Raw genomic sequence first — 7,283 nt, 5'->3', positions numbered from 1 at the left:
CCGCCCTCGGCCGCGCCGGATTGGCCAGCCGGGGACACGTGATCCACAGAGAGCGGCGCGGGGAGGGTCAAAGGCAGGTGCAGGTGCCCTGCCTGCTTCCCGCACAGACGGGCTGCCGGGCCAGCGCTGCTGCGGCGGGGGGCAGGCCCCCACTGCGAGTGGGTCAGGCCAGCCGCGCAGGGACAGCGGTAGGGAGGGTGGGAGGGAAGGTGCTAGTAGAACACACAGCAAACTCCTGCAGCCCTGGGGGAGAGGCTTGGCAAACACGCTCCATTTACACCAAGCGGAGGAGGGACTCTCCCTCCCCGCGAGAGAGAGAGAGACTAGGCAAGCCTGGGCACAGCAGTGCCAAGGCGTGAGTAAGGCGGCACAGGGGAGCGTTAGTAGGTAAGTTAGGCTCTGTCCGCACTGCTTTCTTCCCTTCCACCCCTTACAACTTCCCCCCATTGCTCCGCTCCCGGACCTTTAGTGCAGACAGTTTGCATTTTAAAGTTTAACGATGGTGTCATCTACATCTACTCAGACTAGCTCTAGCCAACATGGTGGTTAAAATGCTGGCAACTGTCCGTTCGTGGTCTACACTAGCACTCCCACCATTGTTACCTATGGTAAGAAAGTGTAGTGAAAAAAATGTTGTAGACAAGGCGATCAGGGAAGAGATTAAGGAAAAGAGAAGGAAACTGGAGGAAAAATAATGCAGCTTAGAATGATGCAAATCAGACAGCACATACAAGAGAAGAGTCAAAAAACTGGAGTGAAGGAATAATGGGCAAAGGTGGAGAAAGAAAAGGCATTCTAGTCTTAAAATACATTAAAAATAGCAAGACAAGTACAATACACAATCTTGTAAGTAACCCATAACATTCTTCTGTAACTGTGCTGAATTTAACAGAGCTGTTGCAGTACCTCAGAGACTAGTACCCCTCCCCCAAATTAAAAAGGATCTTTCAGACCTATTATTATGGCTCCCACTGAAGAATGTCAACAAGAGTTCACTCTCCCCAAATACTGGGGTGCTGTGTAGATCATACCTTTTAAAGAGAGTTGATAACATGTCAGGTGTACAATTGAAAAGTTAAGTAGTGAAGTCCCTATAGGTTGTAGCACCTGGTGGATTCCAATAAGTACTCAGACACACAGCTCAGGCAATGCAGTTTACTCGGGGGAAAAAAAACTGGATATATATCAGTGGTTTTAAAAGGTACAACTGATAACAGAACAGTTCCAAATTTGGCTAGTAGAGGGCAGCCTCTAAGAGGATAGGGTCCCTCAGGCCTACTGTTTAAGGTGTGCCCTCTGGTCCTTTAATCTATTAGCCAATAAAGTAGCCTTGTTGATCCCACCTGCCAGGTTTCAGTTCCACAAGAAGGGGGCTCCACATTGTCCTCCTGCACCAGCGTAGCAGGCTGCTCCACATGTGGACAACAGCCTAAGCCACACCTCACAGGTCCTCTTCCCTCTGGGCCCAATTGCTAGTCAGATCCACTGACTTCTTCCCTAAGATGATCCAGATAAAGATGATTTACTTATGTCGCCATCTCTTTTAGTGCCTGATGGGCAACCCCAGTGCTCTTGGACAGTTCTGTAGAAAGAAAATAAGGTTGTAGATAATGTTTTATTAAAATAATTTATTTTTTAAAAGTCAAATGATCAAAAATCAGTTAGCCCTTTCCTTTAATATAAGAGAAAGCTGCCATTCATGGAGTGTTAAGAATATATCCTTTATCTGCATATTTGTTTGGTATTATACAAGCTATAAAATGTAATAGAAACATTCAGCCATATGAGCAAATTCCATACTATATTTTATCTAGTATCAGAAGCCACAATGACTGATAAACTGTGGAATGTTTCAGAGTGGTAGCCGTGTTAGTCTGTATCAGTTAAAAGAATGAGGAGTACTTGTGGCACCTTAGAGACTAATAAATTTATTTGAGCATAAGCTTTCGTGGGCTTAGATGTGGGGACCTGCATGAAAGACCCCCTAAGCTTATTCTTACTAGCTTAGGTTAAACCCTGCCACCACCAAAGTGTCTAACAATAATAACAGGGGAAGTGCCCACTTGGAAATGTCTCCCGCCCAAAATATCCCCCCAAGCACTACACCCCCTTTCCCGGGGAAGGCTTGATAAAAATCCTCACCAATTTGCATAGGTGAACACAGACCCAAACCCTTGGATCTTAAGAACAATGAAAAGCAATCAGGTTCTTAAAAGAAGAATTTTAATTAAAGAAAAAATAAAAGAATCACCTCTATAAAATCAGGATGGTAAATACCTTACAGGGTAATCAGATTCAAAACAGAGAATCCCTCTAGGCAAAACCTTAAGGTACAAAAAGACACAAAAACAGGACTATCCATTCCATTCAGCACAACTTATTAGCCATTTAAACAAAACAGAATCTAACACATACCTAACTAGATTGCTTACTAACTCTTTACAAGAGTTCTGACCTGCATTCCTGCTCTGGTCCTGGCAAAAGCAACACACAGACAGAGAGAGCCTTTGTTTCCCCCCTCCAGCTTTGAAAGTATCTTGTCTCCTCATTGGTTATTTTGGTCAGGTGCCAGTGAGGTTATCTTAGCTTCTTAACCCTTTACAGGTGAAAGGGTTTTGCCTCTGGCCAGGAGGGATTTAAAAGTGTTTACCCTTCCCTTTATATTTATGACAGCTTTCATGGGCTAAAACCCACTTCATCGGATGCATGCAGTGGAAAATACAGTAGGAAGACACACACAACCCATGAAAAAATGGGTGTTGCCATACCCACTGTAACGAGAGTGATCAGTTAAGGTGAGTTATTATCAGCAGGAGAAAAAAAACCTTTTGTAGTGATCAGGGCCAGCTCTACAGTTTTTGCTGTCCCAAGCAGTGAAAAAAAAACTGCTGCCGTGGATGGCAAAAGGAAGAAGCTGCTGCTGATTTGCTGCTACGGCTGGAGGAACAGAGAAGCTGCCGCCGAATTGCCGCTGTGGCCGGAGGAACTGCCGCCTCTTTCTAACTGCCGCCCCAAGCACCTGCTTGGAACGTTGGTGCCTGGAGCCGGCCCTGGTAGTGATAATCAGGATGGCCCATTTCCAACAGTTGACAAGAAGATGTGAGTAACAGTAGGGGGAAAAATAAGCATGGGGAAGTAGTTTTACTTTGTGTAATGACCCATCCACTTCTTGTCTTTATTCAAGCCTAATTTAATGGTGTCCAGTTTGCAAATTAATTCCAATTCAGCAGTGGATGGGTCATTACACAAAGTAAAACTATTTCCCCATGCTTATTTTTCTCCCCTACTATTACTCACACCTTCTTGTCAACTGTTGGAAATGGGCCATCCTGATTATCACTACAAAAGGTTTTTTTTCTCCTGCTGATAATAGCTCACCTTAACTGATCACTTTCCTTATTGTGGGTATGGCAACACCCATTTTTTCATGTTCTCTGGGTATATATATCTATCTTCCTACTGTATTTTCTACTGCGTGCATCCGATGAAGTGGGTTTTAGCCCACGAAAGCTTATGCTCAAATAAATTTGTTAGTCTCTAAGGTGCCACAAGTATGCCTCGTTCTTTAAACTGTGGAATGTTTTTGCCAGGTCAAACAAGGTACTGGTAGCAGTACAATGAAAGAGTTTAAATGTTATTAGTTACGGTTACTATTCCAAACACTTCCCCATTGTGGTACAAATATAAATATTAGTAACTAGTAATTGTTCTATAAATATTTTTGTTCTGTGTTTATACAGCACCTAGCACAATGAAGTCCTGATCTACGTGTAGGGGTTGGAAGTGCTATGGTAATATAAATAAATAAGTTATATTTAAAAAAATAAAACACATGCATATAAATTCTCTAATGGCTCCCTCTAGTGGATTTTTCTTTAAGCAAATGTAACAGAGTATTCAAGAATTGGAGCTTTTTTTTCTGTTCATCTAGTTTTCTCTATAAGAATAGAAGTGCCCAGGTGTCTTATCAGCAATGCTAAATTGATTTTGGAAGATAATATTGTATATCTGCATTGTTATCCTCAGCAAACATCCTTATGAAACATCTCCATTGGTAATTACAAAACCCCTTTTCCAGTGTAAATATATTACATCCAAAACAACCCCCCCTCCGAAAAAAACCCTAAACCTACATTAAAAGAACAATATAGTAGCAAAGTCAAGTGCCCAAAAGTTAGGAAAAACCAAGATTCCTTTACAACCTTAATTCAGCTCTTTGTGCATATGCAGGATGATGCAGTTATTAATTTCAATGACCACATACTATTTTTTCCACAGGAACTGCTCCTCTTCAGTGGATGGGTAGCTATTCAACACTTGTTTTATCTTCATTGTTCAATGTGTGGCTCCAGGCCTTATTTAATGCACGCCATCCACACCCTGACACTGAATACAGAATTATTATTTTCCTCATGTTTCAGAGTAGCAGCCGTGTTAGTCTGTATTCGCAAAAAGAAAATTAGTACTTGTGGCAGCTTAGAGACTAACAAATTTATTTGAGCATAAGTTTTCGTGAGCTACAGCTCACTTCATCCGATATCATCCGATGAAGTGAGCTGTAGCTCACGAAAGCTTATGCTCAAATAAATTTGTTAGTCTCTAAGGTGCCACAAGTACTCCTTTTCTATTTTCCTCATGGCATTTCTATGGTATGGTACCCCATGGTATCCAAGTGCTTCACAAATTAATGAATTTATCTTCACAATACCACATTTGAGGTTAGGTGTATTATTATTTCCATTTTACAATTGAGGAATTGAGGCACAGGAAGATTAAAGCCAGCATTTTCAAAAATATCCACTAATTTGGGGTGCCCAACTTGAGACACCTAATTTTTGATTTTTCAGACTAGTTAGCATTTTAATAGCACTTTATATGGTCAAAGCATAGCTCTAATCAACCTCTGTTACAGTTGTGAGCACTAGGCATTTCTACAAACCTGGTTCCATGTGTATTAAAATGGCATCCAGAAAATGAGGAACACACAGTAACCAACTGAAAAAACAGAAATTCCATCATATAGAACCATAATGGTCCCCTACTTGGGTCACAGAAGGGTTCAGACCTTTATATCCATAGTATCACAGACCTCTGCCACAGCTAACAGGTAATTGGTAGTAGCAATATACTGTTATCCTCTATGTGAGCAAGTCACTAGATGAGGAATGGGACACACTTTACCACTGAGTTTCACATCTATTTGTTGGCAGCAATCGAGAGACTGAGGACTCCTGGGTTTACTACTAGGATCTAAGGGGAGTATGCCTCTTTATAGATTCTTCTGCCCCATCCCCAAACCTGTCTCTGTCCTCCTCTGTTCTTATCTGCTCCACATCTCCGCAGGTGCTGCACTCCTCCCTTCCACCCTGGCTCCTGTCCTCCTTCCCCTCTGCTCATTTCCAATCCCCACATCCCAGTTCCTGCCCCCTTCCCCTCTCCTCCTATCTAGCCTCCTACTCCACCCAGCTCTTACCTCTCTCTGCCTCTGCTCCAATCCACCTCTCCCTCCTCACCCTTCAGGAAGGGTGGTGGGGGGAGGGGGCAGGAGGAAAGGCAGTGGGGACTGCGGGAGGTGGGGGGCAGGACGATGGGTTGTGGGGGCAGGAGGACGGGCTGAGGGTGAGATGGGGGCAGGAGGATGGGCGGTGGGGCTGGGGGTGAGATGCGGGCAGGAGGACGGGCGGTGGGGCTGGGGGTGAGATGCGGGCAGGAGGACGGGTTGAGGGTGAGATGGGGGCAGGAGGAAGGGCGGTGGGGGCTGGGGGTGAGATGGGGCAGGAGGAAGAGCGGTGGGGGCTGGGGGTGAGGGGCAGGAGGAAGGGCGGTGGGGTTGGGGATGAGGTGGGGGCAGGAGGAAGAGCGGTGGGGGCTGGAGGTGAGATGGGGGCAGGAGGAAGGGTGGTGGGGGCTGGGGGTGAGATGGGGGCAGGAGGAAGGGCGGTGGGGGCTGGGGGTGAGATGGGGGCAGGAGGAAGGGCGGTGGGGGCTGGGGGTGAGATGGGGGCAGGAGGAAGAGCGGTGGGGGCTGGGGGTGAGGGGCAGGAGGAAGGGCGGTGGGGACTGGGGGTGAGGGGCAGGAGGAAGGGGAGTGGGGGCTGGGGGTGAGATGGGGCAGGAGGAAGGGCGGTGGGGGCTGGGGATGAGGGGCAGGAGGAAGGGCGGTGGGGGCTGGGGGTGAGATGGGGGCAGGAGGAAGAGCGGTGGGGGCTGGGGGTGAGGGGCAGGAGGAAGGGGAGTGGGGTTGGGGATGAGGTGGGGGCAGGAGGAAGAGCGGTGGGGGCTGGGGGTGAGATGGGGGCAGGAGGAAGGGTGGTGGGGGCTGGGGGTGAGATGGGGGCAGGAGGAAGAGCGGTGGGGGCTGGGGGTGAGGGGCAGGAGGAAGAGCGGTGGGGGCTGGGGGTGAGGGGCAGGAGGAAGGGGAGTGGGGGCTGGGGGTGAGATGGGGGCAGGAGGAAGGGCGGTGGGGCTGGGGGTGAGATGCGGGCAGGAGGACGGGCGGTGGGGCTGGGGGTGAGATGGGGGCAGGAGGACGGGTTGAGGGTGAGATGGGGGCAGGAGGAAGGGCGGTGGGGGCTGGGGGTGAGATGGGGCAGGAGGAAGAGCGGTGGGGGCTGGGGGTGAGATGGGGCAGGAGGAAGGGCGGTGGGGGCTGGGGGTGAGGTGGGGGCAGGAGGAAGGGCGGTGGGGGCTGGGGGTGAGTTGGGGGACAGGAGGAAGGGCGGTGGGGGCTGGGGGTGAGTTGGGGGACAGGAGGAAGGGCGGTGGGGACTGGGGGTGAGGGGCAGGAGGAAGGGGAGTGGGGGCTGGGGGTGAGATGGGGCAGGAGGAAGGGCGGTGGGGGCTGGGGATGAGGGGCAGGAGGAAGGGCGGTGGGGGCTGGGGGTGAGATGGGGGCAGGAGGAAGAGCGGTGGGGGCTGGGGGTGAGATGGGGGCAGGAGGAAGAGCGGTGGGGGCTGGGGGTGAGATGGGGGCAGGAGGAAGAGCGGTGGGGGCTGGGGGTGAGGGGCAGGAGGAAGGGCGGTGGGGTTGGGGATGAGGTGGGGGCAGGAGGAAGAGCGGTGGGGGCTGGAGGTGAGATGGGGGCAGGAGGAAGGGTGGTGGGGGCTGGGGGTGAGATGGGGGCAGGAGGAAGGGCGGTGGGGGCTGGGGGTGAGATGGGGGCAGGAGGAAGAGCGGTGGGGGCTGGGGGTGAGGGGCAGGAGGAAGGGCGGTGGGGACTGGGGGTGAGGGGCAGGAGGAAGGGGAGTGGGGGCTGGGGGTGAGATGGGGCAGGAGGAAGGGC

The sequence above is a fragment of the Lepidochelys olivacea genome (assembly GCF_965140295.1).
Source record: "Lepidochelys olivacea isolate rLepOli2 genome assembly, chromosome: 3".
Taxonomy (NCBI): Eukaryota; Metazoa; Chordata; order Testudines; family Cheloniidae; genus Lepidochelys; species Lepidochelys olivacea.
The sequence above is the reverse complement of the archived record's forward strand: the minus strand, read 5'-3'. Positions refer to the sequence as shown.